Raw genomic sequence first — 21,104 nt, forward strand, 5'->3', positions numbered from 1 at the left:
TGTCAGTTATCTCGAAATAGGAAAGCATGCTAAAAGGCATGATTTTTGTTTCAAAATAAATGTCCCTTACATGAGTATCATACGGTAGGTGAAACACATTTCTGATCGCTCTATTCTGAATAATCTGCACCTCAGAAATTTTGCTCTTAGTTGCAAAACCCCAAACACAGCATAGGTATGATAAATGCGAATGGACCATAGAAAAATAGATTGCTCGAAGCAGCGAAACTGGAAGCATTCTCTGAAATCTGTACAGTATTCCAGCTACAGGGACAATCTTTCCTTTCACGCGCTCAACATGTTCATTCCAAGTAAGCTGCGAGTCCACTAACAGTCCCAAGTACTTAGTGCTATTTTTTTTCTCCAGACGATCAACACCAATAAAGACATCAATAGATTCATTACTCTTGTTTCCAAATAGAAGGTAGTGAGTCTTTTTTGCATTCAAGCTCAATTTATTTAAACGCAGCCATTCCGCCAGATGTAAAACGTCACTATTAACCATCTTCTGTAAATCTTGTTTGTTTTTAGTGTGATATAAAATAGTCGTATCATCTGCATAAAGCTGTATTCCTCCTTTAATGCCCCATTTTGTCACATCGTTGATGTATATAAGAAATAGCAACGGACCGAGTATAGACCCTTGAGGTACCCCGCAGGTGATTTTACCAGAATTGCTAAACTTACCTCCAACTTCTACCAAAGATGATCTGTTTGAAAGATAGTCTTTAAAAATTTCTAAACGTATTCCAGTTACACCAATATACTGAAGTTTTTCGATCAAAATGCTGTGGTCCACAGTGTCAAAAGCCTTTTTTAGGTCTATGAAAACACCAGCAGTATAATCACCTTGGTCTAAATGTTTCTGTATCGTAGAAATAAAGTCAAAGGATGCGTTTTTTGTACTTGAATTCTTCCTGAAGCCATATTGTAATGGAGTCAGTAAATTACAGTCATTTAAGAATTTGGAAAGCCTGTCTTTTAGTACTCGTTCAAAAATTTTTGAGAAAACAGAAAGAATGGATATGGGTCTGTAGTTTTGTACATTTTTTTTGCATCTATCTTTATAAAGTGGTATAATTTTGGCCAATTTAAGTTTTTCAGGAAATATACCTTGTACTATCGCTAAGTTAATGAGGTCAACTAAAGGTTCAGCAAGTTCGTATTTACAATTTTTTACCGTTTTTGGCGTTACACCGTCCCTTCCTGCAGCCGCTCGTTGCTTAAGAGTAGAAATGATTCTCAGAACTTCAGTTTTGGATGTTTTAGTCATATGAAATGATTGGGCAGCTGTTGTTTGCGCGTTTATTGTATTTAAATCACCTAGAAACTTTTTTATTTTTGCAGCCAGTTCTTCTCCAATCGATATGAAGATATTATTAAATGATTCTGCTATTTGTTCCAATTCATCAATAATGTTTATTTAATGATGTTGATTTTATATTCTTGCTATATTTTAACAATGTACACGCTTCAACTTTCCATTATGTTGTATCCCAACTCAAAACTGGGCTTTTGATCTCATTGACTTAGGGATACGTTATTATTTTTTATTTAAAAAAAAATATATTTGTTCGAATAAATACATTTAAAAAATGTACCAACTGTCGTAGTACTAATGGTCACGCATTAATTCGTCGCGTTTCCTGATGAGTCAACACATATTGGTTGATTGCGTTGTTTTTGTCGTATTATTTTAGGTACAATAATTGAGAGCATTTTTACTTCTGACAAATGTAAACACCCGAGAAAATGCACGCGATCAAATACGGGTAAAGTCAACCTCGCGAATGGTAGATTCTTGAGATTATACTCGTACTATTATACCGAATTAGCTAAACTGCGAGATAAAACGTCCGCTCGAACACGACTCTCTGGTGCAGTTGGTGTATATGCAGGATAAATAACTGTATTTCTTCTTCGCGTATGTTGTAAATTGTAACATCTGTGAGTTTCGATAGACTTCCGGGGGGTAAAAATCCAATATTTTGAATGCAATATGTGTTTGAAAATTGGATAAACGTATTCAAAAAGTTGCGTATTTACTCAATCTGGTTTGCGAGAAAGTGTAAAAACTGTGTGTTTTCAGGCGTATCCTAGTGGGGGTAAAGAGTGAGTCGAATCTCATCCACATCAACACTGGTTTCTTTTTCCTTTACTTCGACAAAATCAACAGATGGAAGAATAAAAAAAAACAACAAGGTTTAAACCAAAGCTTAAGGCTTACTGTTTCACAGCCAGTTTTCTAAGGGAAATACTTAGATTTTCATAGTTTTCGTTTAAAATATTTATTTCATTTGTCTCTGTGTCCGGGCAAGTGATGCGTGTGAAGAAGTACCAGAATCCCGAATAAGTATTTTCAGCTCGATGCTTTCTTTAGGGTAGAAGTTATGACAAAAAAACCGAGTGAAGATAAGTCCACCTCGCGGTGTAGTAATTGGCGTGTTCGGCTATCATATTTGAGGTCTCGGGTTCGATTTCTAGGAAGGTCGACATGCATTGTAACTCGTCAAAATGAGTCATAACTAATACTGTTAGTTTAAATACATTTAAAATATCACGTTTCTGTAAGGTTTTGTTTGTCAACACCATATATGTTGTTTTTGAATTATCCAAATATGTATTGACACAATTTGTAATAGGTGCTTTATATATGTACTCGTACAGTTGGCACATCATTGTGTCATAGAGCAAATTACTGTGCTATAAAACTGCGTCTTTCTCAAATAGATTGGCCCACTTAATGATTCTCTACTTTTAACTTGGATGATGCTTTAACTTGCTTTTATAATACACTTTACGAAGTAATTGAAGACTTGGTTCCAAAAACAATAAGTTTAAACATAAAATACCCGATTTGGTACACCTCTTATCTTATAAACGTAATAAGGGAAAATAGTAAGATGCACTAAAAGGGGAAACAAACAGACTGTATTATCTGGATTATCAAGAGTTTAAGCTTCTTAGGTCTAGACAAAAGATAATTTTAAAAATTTGCTATCAAAACGTCTTATTAAAAACAAAGAATGACATAAATAGAGACTAAAAATAGTTTTGCAGATACATAGAAAATCCAAAAAAATACAACGCTTTTCCAAAAGTAATGACTTATGCTGGTGAGACTATTGAAAATTGTTATGACGTATGTGAATCATTCTCTAAATAATTTAATTCTGTTTTTAATGGAGAAACAAGCGTACACAGTTCATTTAATTTAGATTATACTTAACGCAATGTAATAACAGGTGATAATCCAAGAAGCATTTGCATTAACAAAGACATTGTTTTAAAATACATTAGAATGCTAGATGCAAACAAAGGCCCTGGTAATGACCGGATACCTCCAGTATTCATAATTTATTGCGCTCATGAATTGTCTCTTCCTCTTGCTCTTATTTTTACAAAATCACTATCGGAAGGATTATTTACAAAATGGAAGGAAGCAAATATTATACCGATTCATAAAAGTGGGAAAAAAAATTACATCGAGAATTATCGCCCTATTTCCATACTTCCAGTACTTAGTAAAATGTTCGAAAAAATTGTTTATGATCAGGTCTATACTCATTTGTCACGAAACTTTCCCGAACAGCAGCACGGCTTTCTTAGAAAACGGTCAACAACAAAAAATCTAGTAGTATTCACTCAATACCTCTTCTCTCAATTTGAAAAAAAACCTCATGTAGATGCTATATACACTGACTAGGCGAAAGCCTTTGATAAAGTAAACCATCTTACCCTTCTATCGAACATCTGGGTTTTCACGGAGAGCTTTTGCGATGGTTTAATTCTTATCTGACAAATCGCTGTCAATCCGTTGTAATCGGTGGCTTCTGTTCAAATTTTTCTTTTTACTGCATTCGTTCTAAAAAAAAATACAAAATCAATGTTTTATAGTGAATACAGCTTGATCGAATACGAAATTATAAAAATCTAACCTCACCCCGCTTAACCTAACCATTAGAACGTTAAAAATATTCTTTGATGTTTGATTTTTGCAAAGAATAATATTCCTTTATTTTTGCTCAAACAGAAGTTTTCCACAATAGTAGGAGGATGGGGCATGATGGGGCCTTTAAGGTAATACGTCATACGTCAATAAAACGCGTTTCTTTTTTTAAATCTTTTGAAAAGAGTTTATTTTTATAAACATTAATCTTTAATCTAAAAAACATGTTACAAAAAAACTAAAAATAAGATAAAAAACTAGTGAAATAAATCAATTAAAAACATCCGTAATTATCCCGTCTTGCCCCACTGGTGGGGAAAGATGGGGTACCGCCTACTGCGGTTCGCAACTAGGACAGACAAGGATGGTGTCTTGGTTTTTTTCGTCTACTCCAGCGCATGAACAGTGCGCCCAGCTCTGGCAAATTTGACACGCTATCCAGCCTTTATTTGACTCAACGTATGACCCTCTACAAAACAGGCACTCTGTATCATCTTCATCATTTATGGAAGAAGAGTTAAGTCTTGATCGTTTCGATGGCTACTTCATTTTCATTAAAAGCTGTATGTTTAGGACCCAAAAGAACCTTCACCCTATCTGTCCTGTCATTATTTTGCCTGGCCAACATAAATTTTCGCTCCAAAGTAGTTTGAGGAATTGAATAAAATCTTGCAGCTAGTTTATGTCCTTTTCCTTCTTCTAAAATGTATTCTTTATCTCGATTCATGCATTCCTTTGACCAACTCCCCCCCTTGGTCTTTCAAACGTAGTTTTGGACCATATTATGCTTACACAAAGAAAATAAAAACTGTAACTACATTGGGTTCAAGCAATGAGGTAAGATGGGGTACCGATACCCTGTCTTGCCCCTTTTACTATGCTTGTTAACAACGCTTATTGTTTACGAAATACAATTTCTCTGGAAAAAATTAATGCGCTTACTGTAAATTACAATACTTTCAGCTTGTAAAGCGACCATCAGCCAGTTAAAATCACGATATGCTTATTTTAATGTCACAAGCAGCAAAACTCGATAAAATAACATAAAATTTGCGAAAAACACGTTTAGTATCGCTGCGTATCGGAGCGTGCACACATGTCCGCTGCAATTGCATCATTGGTGGGGGGTCTAAGGAGAGCATCAAATTGCGTAATGTGCTCGGAGCTACTCGGCAGATTTCAGTTTTTATCGCAGGGCCCCATCTTGCCCCACTACCCCATCATGCCCCACCTTCCCGTAATTAATGAGTAGAAAATATTATAAAATTTTCTTTTGCGCTATCAAATTTTACTTCAATCAAAGGGATGCTGGTGGAGGTATTCCGTTACAGTAATAGAACGTCTTTATTATTTGCCGTGCCTGTCGTTTGTTTTATTTCAAAGAAAAATTCCGCTATATTTTATATTAACGTTGTTCATGGTTTATATTATATTATAAGCCAACAAAAGTGTCTTGAATGCTTCTTTTTCATATGTTGGGCGATGTTTTATCATTTATAAATCGCGAAAATGTTTTTGACGTATGGAAACCCGAATTAAAATCTTACGAGGTTGCCCAAATATATATATATATATATATATATATATTTTATGTATTGTTTTTAGTGCAGTTTGAAAAATCCCATGCTTTTATGCTCACCATTTAAACAGAGACGTTGAATCTATTTGAGAAAGAAACAGAATGGAAGTGTCAGCATTTTGTCGGCACAACCGTATCTTTGATACCGAATCGTCAACAGTTTAAAGTATACTTACAAAAAAAACAAAAATATTAACATTGACTGTCAAAAGTGAGTGAAAGTGTTATTCATCGGTTAAAGTGTTATCTCATCTTGTATTGCTGCAGTTTTTTCAACATTTAAAGTTGAAGCTCAAATTATTTACATCAAAATACTATTCGAGAAACTTCTTCTTTGCAGTCTTAATCCTGGGGATTGGTTTGCAGCAAAGTCCTACAGCATCTCGTCCACCTACTTACTACCTACAAGTGTAATATGGCGCCTACTTAAAACCGAAGGCACGGCATTAAAATAATTTCGATATTTTTTATTTAATCATACAATTTTTTTTATTTTTTTTATGCTCTCTCGAGAGTTACAACAAACTCATTTTGGAACAGAAAAATATTAACATAAAAGCATGCTTATAATAAAGTATCAAGTAATAATATAAACATATAACTGAAATAACAAAGCGAGTTAAGTATATGATACAAATAAGTTAAAACAAAATATAATTCTTAACAATTACATGTAGTGAAAAATATCCGAGGTATAAGAAATTAAAATACAAAATGCACGCACAACCATTTTAGCGATCAAATTGACTTACACGTAATAAAAATATTTCAACCAACTGCTAAATGTGTCTGCTGCGATCGTTTGACTCATAAAGGTGTCGACATATGTAGGGTCTATAGTCCATAGTTGATGACACACACGTGTTAAATTAGTTCACCTAAAAAAGACTAATGACCGACGATGCAATGTCATCATTTTCAATCGAATCCAATACATTCGTAAAATGCAACTCTAAGTATTTCACATGAAATCAGAAGGCATCGTTTTACAGTACATTCACATCGTCCCTACCATGAAGACATGAACCACAAAGGAACGTCGTCTATAAAGAGACCAGAGAACGCAGCCAACGTCAGTCAGCTTGTTCAGTCAGCCCAACAAGATCAGTGCAGTTCACTTAGTTCTAGCATGTAGTTCAAGTGCAGGTACTTCTACCTATCATCGCCGCTCGTGCTACACAACCAAGTACTGTATCTTATTCGCCATGTAATAAATACGCATTAAACACCAACCTCATGTCTTCTCTGTCAATCTCTAACTGGGGTAGGAACTCCAACCAAACCCTCAACAACTTATCCTACACATATTATGTACGACCTGTGGCAAAAATAACCATTTTTTATATGAAAGTCTCACCGAAAGTAATTTCCGAAAGCTTTCCACGGCAACAGAAAAATGTGGATATGTAACCGATGCCAAGTAAAAGCTGATAAAATGTCATTAATCACTAATGATTGACTAGGTTCTGTTAATGAAAAAATTAACAAAATTACGGAGGAAATCACAAGAGAACTGAAGTCTTTTAAAAAAAACGTAACCGTTTTAAATGACATAAAAAATGCTACGGATATCTTCTAGAAGAACGACGATTTGAGTAAGAATGTAATCAAACGAGTGAAAACTATTTCATTTTTGCAATCAGAAAACAAAGATCTCAGATCAAAAACAACAACCTGAAGATCAAATCATTCAATAAATAACAAATTAACAGAAGCAACATTGTCATGGTCTAGATGCGAGTATGAAAACTTTTAACAATTTTTTTAGATCTTAAAAAAGCATTTGAAATAGTAAATCATGGAATTTTAATAAGTAAATTACGTAAAATTGGCATTAAAAATGAGTGCTTGTTGTTTTTTTAAAGTTATTTAGCAAATAGACTGCAATTTACCAGGATCGGAATTAATGTTAGTAATAATAAGATTGTTATACATGGAGTCCCGCAAGGAACGGTTCTTGGCCCTTTGTTGTTTCTTATATATATGAATGATTTTTGTAATATAGCTGTCCCTGGTAAATTAATTTCTTATGCAGGTGATACTGCAATATTAGTACAAAGCAATACCTTTAAAAAAGCCAATATATGTTTAACTACTATTAAAGAGTGGTTAGATCGAAATCTTCTCTCGCTAAATTGTAATAAAACACTGTTTATTCCATTTTATAATTCAAAATTATCTTCTCTTTCTTCTTCCCTTAATGTAATGTTTTATTATAAATATTGTAGTCTTGACATGAAAAAATAAAGCCTGAAAGGTGCATAAAATACCTGGGAGTAATCATTGACTGTCAACTTAAATGGACTAATCATATTGAAATAATTGTCAATAAACTGAGATATTTACCCTATGTGTTCAAACGGCTAAGTATTTACGCCGAGCTAAATACTATTAAAATGAAATATAATGCACTTGTTCAGTCATTGTTTTCCTATAAAATAATTGAATGGGGGGGGGGTGGAGCTTATAAAAAACATATTAAACCATTAGAAACTGTTTAAAAATTTATATTAAAAATAATGCTTCACAAAAATTGCACTTTTCCCTCTTTCCAATTGTTCCAAGAAGCTTAACTTTTAGATATAAGACAAATGTATTGTTTTAAACGTACAAAATATATATTCAAAAACCAAAACTTATTTACAAGTAATTCAAATAGATTAAGTCAAAGAAGCAATCATGTGAAAGAAATACCACATTGTAAAACGAGGCTCGCACAGAACGCGTATTTTATAGGCCCAAAAAAATTTAATTACTTTTTTACTGATAATAAATATTTTATTGATTCCAAACTTTAAAAATTTTCCTTCTTTTAAAAAACACGCAGTATCTTGGATTCAAACTATAGATATTAACTCTTTTTATCAATGATATATTTTTACGCCCTTTAATAATAAGGAATATTTTTATGTTTTTTTATATTTTTATTTTATTTTTTAATTACTATAAAAAAATACCACATAATCTTTTGCAGTATGTTTTATTTTCTCTTTCTTACGTTACACAAAAATATTATAACTGTCTATTTATTATAGGAGCGAAAATTCATAAACATTTCTTTTTTTCCCACGAACAGGCAATGCCTTTGTGGGATTTTTGTTTACTATTTTTACCGTTAATATGTATTTCATTGCTTCGTTCTTATCTCTTATTTTTTTAATACTCTGTTTTACCTTTTTTGTACATTTAAAAAAAAACAGCATCGAGATCCAGGCGTTACCGGAAAAAAGAAACGAAGATATTGCGGACATATTTAAAAACCTATGCGCCAAATTTTCCCGAAATAAAATGAAAGACCAAATTATTGGCTCCTGTAGGGTCTCAAAAATAATATCTTAATTGCAGAAACTACGCAATATAACTATTTCACTATCCAGTTCTCGAAAAAGAGATGAAGTTTAGTCTTATTTGCAAGGAGAAAATTTATCCATCCGCCGCAGCACGAGGTGCCGTAATAGACAACGATTTCACGTTTGTTTGAATTAGATATTAGAGATTGGTGTATGCGAAAAAATACATGCAATGTATATACGATTTTAATATTGTATAGATACGCATAATCGTATCAAAGTTTTTTCTTTCGTTCCTTTTTTTTTCATCTTTTATTTGGAGCAAGTTCTAAATAAACCCAAATAACCTTCATTTCTCACAAAATTTCGTCAAAAAATGTTTTTTTATCAAAATCTAAGAGGCATTCGCACAAAGTTGGAAGAAATATCACTAGAAATTCGGAACCGAGATTTTTATATTCTCTGTTTCACAGAAACATGGTTAAACTCGTCATATCATATTATAAAAGTGTTGTAAACTATTATACATATAATAGTGTCGAATTTGTAGATAACCGCTATATTGTTTTTAGACGTGACCGTGAGTCACCCTCTTCTACCAAAAACATGGGAGGCGGAGTGTTTTTGGCAATAAAGAATCATTTAGTGGTTACGGAACTGAAATCTTGCGAAACCAATGCTGAGGATCTATGGGTAAGTTTTAAAATATCCGAGTCTGATAAAAAATGTTTAATATTGGAACTGTTTACTTACCGCCTGACTTAAACACAGAAACCTTCTCGGAATACCTTGATAATTGTCAAAAGATATGTTATCTTTATGACTACAGCACACATACGTTAATTTTGGGTGATTTTAATACATTTTATAAAGAAAATGTGTTTACCTACTCACCCGTGATCCCGTGAATATTTCGATTAATTTCAAGTTCTTAACTAACAAACAATATTTTAAAAAAAACAACGAATGTTATTCAATCTATTTTGTGTATTTATATAATAGAAGATATGTATGCATATGAAATTGTTTCGACAAATGCCTTCAAAAATTGTTTTCTAGTTTGTGTCTTTGTTGAATTACCTGACAAAATAAAATCAAATTTACAGGACTCGTGACTTGTCTTTGGTTTGTTTGTCCATCCATCAATATTAATTAATATACTCTGAATAAGATAAAATTAAATTTGTCAACAAAGATTTGAATTTACTAGAAATATTATAAATGTTTCAGTTTCTAAATAAATACCGGTTGAAATCAACAGAAAGCGGAAGTAAGTAAACCTAAAATAAACATTATGTCTGAAATCAAGCTTAATTACAGTTTAAATATGGCGTTATGTTAACATAATAACAAATTGTTTTTCGAAGCATTCTGTGTTTTTCATTGCGATGTTGTGTTATAATATCAATTAAATTTGAAGCATTGAAAGTAATTAAAATATATATTTACGCAATACACCATGTTAAATAATGAGTACTTTATTGCTAGATACTCGTAACATCGGCGAAAACTCTTTTAGGGGGTAAAATAAAAAAAAAAACAGCATCTGTCTTCAAACATTCAGACACGCTTTGAGTATTGAAACTGAAATGTTTTTTTTATTGTATTTTATTGGTGCATTTATCAAACCGAAAAAATTGTATTGTTAAAGAGTATACACTCCAATTTTTAAAAAGATTTGTAAGATCACAATTTGATGTCATATTTTTTTTTTTCATTTTCGGATCAATACGTCATTTATTTATTCGGTCGAATGTTGTGATATAAATCAAAACTGAAAATTCATATTGAAAAAAAATGTTACGAATAAATTAATGGAAATAAACAGTTTTACTAAATATATCATTACAATCATAAAATTTGATCTTTGATTAAATTCTCAGTTATTAAACATTGAGTTATTAAGTTTCCCCTTTTTCGTTTTGTTGTTTCAGAGATAGTCCAAAACCCGGTGACATTAATGATTTTTTTTAATTGCGATACGCAACTTTCAGATTACAAAATGCTGTTTATTTTTTATTTACGTATTTTAATGTAAATTTAATAGGGATGGTCGCATCAAATATTTGACTTTGATATTTTCTACTGAGCCATAGCAGCTCAGCTCGCTTAATGCTGAAAATGCAAATACGAAATATCTTCTGGTGGACGAATATTTATTACGTGAATTTATTTTTCGGTTCCCACATTAATGTCTTATTAGCTTAATCAACAAAGATAATGGCCTGAATTTTTCCGGTGCGCACACGCGAAAAGGGTTTATTGTTTGCAAACAAATATTTTTCGTATATTATTTTATAATCTTACGGTTTACACATATCATAATGTATCAAGGTAAAGGTATGAGTTTTCGATCTAAAAACATTAAAGCTCAAACATAAAATTATTATAAAACGTATTTGAATAAAATTTGATCTAGCATTATTTTTCATAAAACAAAGCTTCCGATTTTTTTTCCTTATTTAGCAGTTTTCGAAATAAGTAATATTTTGTGAATATTATTATTTATTAATCTGTTTACTAGTATTTCCTTGTTAAAAAAATATACATAATTTGGTTATAATGCATTTTTCACAAAAAAATCTCGTGCCTTGAAATATATTTGACTTTTTTACAAAAAAAAAGTTTTTTTTTCATTTTACAGTTGTCAAAAGACGAATTGTTAATATGTATACTGACTTGTCACGATAGGTTCCATAATACGGTGTTGTCTGCGCGTGACGTTCCTTTTAAAATTATTGCAAACGCTTCCCTCTTTTTGAACGCAGCCATTTGTAAAGGGAAGCCCCGTTCGTTTGACGGCTGCGCCCCTCTCCGCCCGTCACACACCGCCTATCCGCCCAATGATCCAATGCCCGGACGCTTTTGGCGGCGTGGCTCGCCACAAGTAACGGTTTAATTAATTTTGGTGAAACTGTCCCAGCTGATAACGAATTTACCGATTTATTTTACAGATTCTACTGAATTGGCTTGATGGAGGTTGGCAACGCTGATCGCCACCGGACCACACTCTACGTACGGTGACGCGACAGAAGGTAAAGTCCGTGCATTCGGAGGGACTATGTAATAAATAAAAAACAAATGAATAAGAAAAAATAAATAGTTTCAATTGCTGCTCTCAGGTAAAGTTTGTCTACCTTTCTCGAGGTCCTAGGTTTGATTCCGGGCAGGATGGACGTGAAATATTGATTTTAAATTATGTTTATACCGCAGTATTTCATTGTTCCAGAACTGATACCTGGAGCGTTGATCTGATCACGTTGCCTTCATGTAACGGATGATCGAAATACGCCGCATTTGGTTTTCAGATGTAGTCCTCTATACACCACTGTGCTCGGAAACGGTAATGACGACGATGGAATGCCAAAACTTTGGTAATCCGATTTCGCAGGTTCTAGACAAAAATTAAATATAGATCGATTTTTATAAAAAGGTTTATATGATCCAAATGAAATGTGATTTGTATCAGCAAACATTACTTAAAAAATGTATTATTCCAATTACCTCCATAAATCCAGTAGATTGCCAAAACCGCCGACTCTGAATCGAAACGATCGAATTATATTATACCAGAAAATTAATTTAGTCACCCGAAATAATACTCGTAATATTTTGGACTGAAGTAGCTACTTCACGGAATGTCCGTGAATCGGAAGCTTTGTCGAAGAAATATATTCAACAATGAATTATTTACAATATTTTAATTTGTCCAAATATTTGTTGACAAAAGACTGGATTTCACCACTTCGGGAGTCATTGAGTTATTAACAAACTACAACAGGGATGGAGAATACTTTAAATAAGGGAATATGGAAGGCAAGGCATTCAGAGGGCTTATGATATTGGCTGGTTGAAGTGGCCACTTCTTTACACACTGTGTAACATTTAACATTTGACCTATTTCGAACATCCATATTTCTTCAATTTATTAAAATAAAACACTTTGTAAATTTACCACACAAGAGTTTATTACATTAAATACACGACTAGTTTCGGGTAATCAGTATTACCCATCCTCAGGTAAAAATATAAACTGTGTGTGGTAAATTTACAGAGTGTTTTATTTTAATAAATTCAAAATGTCTTTCCACAAAGTAAATGCTGAAACAATAAATAATATACATATTTCTTCAATTCTTCCATTTGTTGATTTTAGTGAAATTAAAGAGTTGCAACCCTTATTTTTGTGAAGAGATTCATCTGATTATTTCACATACTAGGAACGTATGAAAATTAATTATTACAATTTTTGTTCCGTTTTCGAAAATTCTAAAATCAAAAATAAGTTTGGTGAACCAGCTTATAACAGCCAAGCCATCGTTTAAGCGGAACAGCGTCTGTCAGGTCCACTAGTTCGATATATATTCATAAAAAATGTAAAAAGTTGATGTTATGTACTTACATGGTACATATTGTATTTAGTTGGCTGGTGGTACAAATTACGTACACCACGGAATGAAATACATCTAGAGCTCTGATGCATTTGGCATCTGGCTATCTGGTAAAGCCCCTTAGGACAAATATCAATATCCTACGCAATATAGAAATTATGTATTTCTATTTAAAATAGTTGTTTATGGTATGCACCCGAAAACCATACGCTTCAGTGCGTGAGAAATATAAATATGCGTGAATCTCAGGATGTCGCGTGGAAAAAATAAATATACCTATTTTTGTATCAAACCTACCCCTCTACACTCTACCGGACCAAAACTTGCATTCTATAAATCCATGCACAGTATTTTGGAAATGAATTAGAAATGTTTTCTCACGTGGTTATTACGTCACTCTGACGTAATACTTGATTTAAATAAATACAGTAATTTCAAGTTTACACTTTTACTAGTATAATGGATTTTTGTGATGTCTTTTAAATAATAAATGAACAGACAACATATTCGTGTCTTGTCAATTGATCTGGTGGACTTCGATGAATCCTCTGTGCGCAACCACATCGGCACATAACATAAGTAATCATCAGTAAAAAATGTTGTCTTTTTTTATCCTGTAATTTAAATTGTGTGCGCGGTGCAAATTAAATATAAGATAAAGTTGACACATTGTTTATCAGACGTATATAATGGATTAAATATATGAAATGATACATTAATAGTAAAAAATGTACGTAAAATTAATATTATAATAATGTGATAATCTGTCCAAATATTATCATCATCATGCCCTTTTCGCACCTAATGGTGCATAGGGCACTGCATCGGATGACAAATCGCAGCGTATCTTGTTTATTTTTGTTGCATGAAGGTAGGATGATCAGTTTTACGTTTTGGGTGACAGTCCAGGTACTATGAAATATTCAAGTGTAAAAACACCTTTTCAAATAAATATTTCATGTCAACCATGGCGAAAATCGAACCCTAGACCTCTTGCATGGTAGGCAAACGGGGTGATCACTACACTATAAGGCCGACATACGAATATTATAAATGCGAAAGTGTGTTTTTCTGATTGTTTGTGTTTCCTTTACGTCGCAATGGACCGACCGATCAACGTGATTTGCATAGGGAGAGCTGAGAAGCGCTTCAGTGTTCTTTTTATCCCTCACTCGGGGAAATTCTCAGTTTAAAGATTTATTCTTCTTTCTCATCGCAACGGAACCACCGATGTACATGATTTTTCTGTGCTGTTTCTGAATACTTTTCTCTCTTTTATTTGTTTGTACTATGTTTCTTGAATTTAATGTTGTTTATGGGGTTATGATTTACACGTATTCTAGTATAAAAGCTTTACGGCCGTGGAAATTATTTTTAAAAAAAAAGACAGACTTCAATGCAAAGAGATATGTATTTGTAATGAAGCATTATTACCCCCTTTGAAGCGAAAAATTCGTTGATTTTTTAAATAACTGACTGCCATGGCCAGTGGTGGACGATGGGACGGGGAGGGTTCGCGGGCGCGGGCGGTACCAGACTCCCCCCTCCACCCCCTAGGGTAGGTACTTACTGTCCCCCGAGGCAGTTGATGGAACATAATATTATTTAAGTGAAGAGACTGCACAGGTACCCATAACCTAGCAGCTTAACTACAAAATGTTTACCCGGAAATTTAAGCAGTAGAGCCCTCGCAAGAAACAAATATTATAAATAGGTGCATAACTGCATACCTAGCAAGAGACGGAGAGCGAAAATATACCATCAAAACATAATCTGTACACGATGGTGCATAGGGCACTGGACTGAAAGGTGCCGCTTCAGGCCCCAATCCAGACAGTGAAATATTGCAGTTACTCTTTTTAATTTTACTGTTACTATTATGAGTATAATTATTATTGTATAAAAAACTAACAATTATTATTTAATATTTTTTTGTTATACTTTTTTTTAAATAATGCACTTTACGAAAAATCTTTTGAATTTTATGTAATCTACTAGCAGGCAACAGTCGGCTATGTACAACTGTTACATCCTAGTAAATTCTGCCCTTCGGGTCTGGGTTGATTAGGACTTCGGGCACCTTAAATTAAGCGATTAACATTGAATGGCGAACAATCTGTCATTTAAAATAAAACCAGTCATATATACCCACATTAAATGCTGGCCAATTCAGCACTTCAGGCTTAAATTAATCAGCTTGCGGACCTCAATGAATCTGTTATAATGGCTTTATTAAATCGGCCTTACGGACCTCAGTTGATACACTCTCGGGGTTAATTAGAATCTCAGATGCGCTACATTAGCTTTCCATAATACAAATAAAATTCAATATTCATGAATCTTGGCGCTTTTCATCCACTCACTCACCATTTAACGCACTTACATGAGTGTAAGTGAGCCCTTATAAACATTCATACACATAAACACATACATACGCGTACAGACACATCCTAACACACTAACCCTCACTAGTATATATTATGTATTTCTGTGGGTATCTGACATTGGTTTTGTTGTCTGTATATTTTTCAAATGTATTACTGTTTATATCCCAAATAAATAAAATAATTTATGGTTATTCGTAAAAAAAATGCATTGTATGTTATTTGGGATAGAACTTAGTTATTTTAGCTCTTAAAAGACTGTGCTAAATTATTTCTCTACGAACGGAGTGGTAACACAGCGTTACCAGAAGCATAAGTCGAGATATTTTTAAATATAAGCTAAAATACCAAATTATTTACAATGGTATGTGTTAAAAATGATCTTTATTCCAAGATGTTGCATGAAAAATATAAAATTAAAGCATATTTATGCAAAATAAAGTTCGAAATTGTGTTCATTCCTTTAAAAACCCGCCAGCGCGAGCTCCCGCTTGCGTCTAGTTATCGACTGAATTCCTAATTACATTTACGACTGAATTTAGCGGAAATATATCAACCGGGAGACTAGAAAGTATGCTTTGCTAATACAACTCTTATTTGCATGCAAAAAATAATATCTTTTTTTTTTGCAAATAAAACACTAAATTTTATTAGGATAAATAAAAACGTTGTTAAAACATATTTTTAGAATAACATTGAAATAAAACTTAAAAAAATAGCAAAAAAAACTTATAAGAAATAAAATAATAGTACGTAATACGTAAAATAATCAAATCATAGTTACGCATACACAAAAATGACAACATAAACACGTTTTTTAAAACGAGTTACAAACAAATTTTTTAAACCCTTAAAATGAAATAACTTTTACAACCGGTTTCGGTTCTACTTCAAGGTAAAAAAAATGCTTTTAACATACCATACAATACTTTGTTATAACTTCAAAAAATATGCGTAGAGTTGAACAAATCAATTTAATGTCATTACAAGTCACTTCTTCAATAAACGCTTATAAAAATTATAAAAGCCTGTCCAAGAATTGAGTGAAAAACTTTTAAGCATTATAATAACTTAATTTATTTATAAGCACACTCAAAATAAAGAATTGTTTTTTTTCACGTCGATAAATATTGCAGATCTAGTTTCGACGAAATTCACAAAAAACACGCGTACTACGTTTATTTCGGCATTTTTGACAAGTTCCTGTTTTTCTTGTTTCATCTTCTGAACTTTCGTGTGTTGGCGATTTAACATCCTCCATGGAAATTATTGGTTTGGTGCAAGAAGAGAAAGCGTATGGAGAGTACGTTTCTGGGAACATTAGCGTTCGTTTGCTGTCGGTGGAATTTTACACACTATTTTTACGTGTATTCATGTTAGAAACTACAAATTGTAAAGCTTATGATCGCAGAAATAATATTCTCAGACTTCGGTCGTTAATTCTTAAATCAGGGTTTTTTTTAATCCGTTATACAAAGAAGTTAAAACTAGCAATATCTATCAGTTCCATAAAAATTCTAAGCAGCCACCTTTAAGTTTTTCTCATACAAAAATATTAACTTGTTAATTTGTCTCCAATACCCACAATTCCTTTTGTAGAGTTGTAGTGAAGTATAATTTCTGGTTTTTTCGCTCCCCTCCAAATCATTTTCTCTTAATTCATTTACATTACCCAATTCTACATTTTTGTCAACCTCGAAAATAACATCCATTGATTAATAGTCATTATCTGATTCTAAAATTTGGTTCCCCCTCAAACTCTTTCGGGAGGCTCATTTTCACTTTCTGTATCTGTATTTTCACACTCAATATTGTCTTCCACGTCTGATACATCTTTTTTATGTTCCATCTCCATCTCCAGGTCACTTTCGTCACTTGCATATTAAATGTTCTCAATTTCTTTGTTATTCAAATTTCGAGACATCGCTTATCGGCGGCAACAACGACACAACTAACATTTTTTCAAAACCATGCTATGTATGCCACAAGTCTTATAAATTCGTGTTTTATCCGGTGCAAAAACGGCAGAATGAAAGTTTGACTAAAAACTACCAGGGAACACTTGCTGATCAATCAATCTGAAGTTCATCATCGAGTAGCTCGAGTACTGATGTATCAATCATTCGCGATGAGCCAAATTATGATGAAATGAACCCTAACTAAAATAATCAACCAATAGAGTCAAATAGTATTGAGAGAAAAATTGAAAATAATGAGATAATAGTCTTTAGATAAATCAATTTAAATAATAAATAAATATTAGCAGTTGATCTTATTTTCACCCATAGGTAATAACTTGACATAATTGTCTAAAAATATATTTTCCTAGTACAACAACGACGTAAATATAAGGAGTTTTATTTTTGTCGGTATATTTAGAGATCATTTAAAGTAATTTTTGAAGCTTTTTGCAATCCGTTAACAAGTTAACAGTCCAAACTAACGTAATATTCAATAAAATTATGAAAATATATTTAAAAAGTAATTTATGCCTATAACAATCTTACATTGCCTCCCCTGCAAAATTCATTGCAGTTATAGTAAGCAAATCAACGTTCAGGAATATATATATTTTTTAAATATGTACCTAGGTACTTACAATGATATCATATCATATATCAATGTAAAGTCTTTTTCCTTTTATACATACTGTTTATATACGCTTTTGCGACATGATCAGTCATTTTTCTATAAATTTTTTGCTTTCGAATTAAATGTCAAGGTCACGCCAAAACCTGGCAAGCGGTTAAGGAATGACTAAATTCACATTGGGCATGAGTTGAGTGTCATAATTTTAGAAGGCTTAGGGTAAAACGTGATCTGACTATTCTTTATTAACACGTATTTACGTATTTTTTCCATGGATTATGGCACTAGAGTAGTGATTTTTTCACGTTTTCGATTTGATCACGTCGACGCTTTTTATCCAATCTCATGAGGAGATAAAACAAAAAAGGACCCTTATAATGAAAATATAAAAAGCTCTAAAGAGTACAAAATAAATAACGTGTGTCCTTATTTACGAAAAAACGTTTTCTGAACCAGCTTATAGGAGGCAAGCCAATGTTCGGGAGTATAAATATTTTTTTAGTTTTGGATTTCAACAATAATCAAAGTACCTTGGTGCCTACCTTAATTTAATATTTGAATATAAATAGTTTTAAGTTTTGGAATTCAATCATAAACAAAAACCTTAGTACCTTATTATCAATGCAAAGTCTTTTTCCTGTAGTTCGAATAGCTTTTGCACTCTTTCACGACACAATCGGGCATTTTTGCTTTAATTTTAATACAAATATTAAATTAAATTTCAACTGCAATATACAAACAAAAAATACAAGAGCGTCAAATAATTTAACTTACGAACAAGTTCAGACTAACAGAAGAAAAACATTTTTGTATATACAGCAATAACGTTTTACAATACATAAACGTACTTAAAAAACACCTAAATAAAACAGTTCTCGCAGTTCGTGTTAGTGATATGTGATGTCATTTAATCAACTTTTTATTAAAACTATTGTGTTATAATAAATAATATCCTCTCATACCAGCACTATTGCTGATTGGGAATATTTCGTACAAATAAAATATGTAATGTTACGAAATATGTAAGATTGAAATAATGTATTTTGACATTTTTGAAATTTATTTTGGTTTCAAATTAAATGTCAAGCTCACATCAAAAAACGGGTGGCGATTAAAGAACGACTAAATTCGCGTTGGGTATGAATTGAGTTTTATAATTTTAGAAGGCTCAGGGTAAAACGCGGTCTGATTTTTCTTCATTAACACGCATTCACGTATTTTCTCCATAGATTGTGACACTAGAGTAGTGATTTTCGCACGATTTTGATTTAAGCACGATGCGGCCTCTAAACCAATCACATGTGGATTTAAAACAAAAACCAAACCCTTATTACGAATATATAAATAGCTCAAAAAAGTCCAAATAAATAACGTGTGTCCTTATTTACGAAAGAACGTTTGTTCAACCAGCTTATAGCAGGCAATTCAACGTTCAGGCAGAATAATGTCTGCCGGGTCCGCTAGTACATAATTTATAAAACTAACTAATCAATCAGGATAACGATAAATATTAAAAATGTGCCTATCATTACTCTTCCGTAGAGTTTATGACTTATGCTTATGTACGATTAAGAAATAAATTAAATAGTTTTCCATTGTACCTTCCTACGTTTGTAAATTGTAAGTTTATCGTCACCAAAATAAAACTAAAGATAAATGATATAATGTAAAATGTGACGCTAACGTTATTACTTGGTAATGCTTATTTATGAAGCAGAAAAGATAAAGTTGGATTAGAGGATTAGAAAAGATAAGATTGGTCGAGAGCGGTAACATTATCAATTCCTTTTTTTAACACTCATTGTATTCTAAGTACTATTGTAATTATAAAATGAAGTTTTTAGAAATGTAATGTTTTATCCAAAACTATGTCATTGACATACAATGACGACATGAACTTAAATAATCTATCGATAATAACAAACATTTATTTTTTAAATTTATATTTGAAGCAGTTATTGATTTCCCATGTTTCGTTGTTACCTAACTATTTAAGTTTTCTTTCAACTAACAATTTGTTGTGACATCATGTCAGATTTGCGAATTTAAGAGTAAAATATGGATATTATTTAAATAAATATTATGTTGAAGTAGATTTTTTTTTCCAGAGTGGGATCGGGACCGAATTAAAATCAGTTTTAATTGCTTCTTAAATAATATCTTACGAATATTTTAATGTTGTTTACCTCTCTTTGTAATATCATTTCAAAAGAATTGTATTTTTTTTAGACAAAACGTCGCAACAATTTATCATTTGTGTTTTTTGTGATTAGAATCTTTAAATACCAACAAAGGGCAAAAAAAAAGTTGTCTCGAAAACAATAAGGTTGATCTAGAAAAGTTTATTGTAAATTCTACAAAGGTTGAAAACATACTTTTGAAACGTTGTTTTTCAAACCAAAAATCCAGAAAAAAACTGTATCAAATAAAGCACTGTTGATTTATTAATGCTTTTTTAAATGTTGATTCTAAATTTCCATAAGTTTCATACCTCGATTGAGTGTTATTGTTTTTTGCCTAAAAACAGTGTGATCACAGTTAAGGTTTCCATTCTAAAATTTTCGTCACTACGACATACCGTTGAAAAACTCAATTTTATACCAAAAAAACCAGTAAATGTTTTGCTTAAAAAAAGTATGCAAAATCTAGAATTCGAAAATGAGATGTGAAGATTCTAAAGTTAGGGTCGCAACGACTTTTTCTTGAAAATTTTTATGCCAAGGAAGTCTGAGATAAAGTTTTCCTGAAAACAGCACGGTTTATTGAGCAAGATATTTATTTTGTTCAATCAAAATTTCACTTTGTACTGACTTACCTTTCAAAATATCGATTTTATACCGAAGAAGCCGGTGAAAATTTTAAGCTTGAAAAAAAAACACGACTGTTTATATGGAAATATCATTTGATGTGTCAATTCAAAAT

General features: G+C 32.2%; 1 protein-coding gene across 4 annotated transcripts in view; it reads right to left on the reverse strand.

Moving 5' to 3' along the window:
* LOC148279582 (serine/threonine-protein kinase 32A) overlaps positions 1-21,104 on the reverse strand; it is a 174,979-nt gene that overhangs the window by 66,949 nt on the left and 86,926 nt on the right. For 2 of the 4 annotated variants that reach the window (XM_088229707.1, XM_088229704.1), the window contains exon 2: positions 3,739-3,865. The exons of the other annotated variants lie outside the window; for them this stretch is intronic. The gene's annotated coding sequence lies outside the window, so the exon portion shown is untranslated. The remainder of the gene's footprint in view (positions 1-3,738; positions 3,866-21,104) is intronic. 4 annotated transcript variants of the gene reach the window in all.

Source organism: Micrasema longulum, unplaced genomic scaffold, assembly GCF_059751315.1.
Source record: "Micrasema longulum isolate JH-2025_06_02 unplaced genomic scaffold, ASM5975131v1 h1tg000698l, whole genome shotgun sequence".
Classification (NCBI taxonomy): Eukaryota; Metazoa; Arthropoda; class Insecta; order Trichoptera; family Brachycentridae; genus Micrasema; species Micrasema longulum.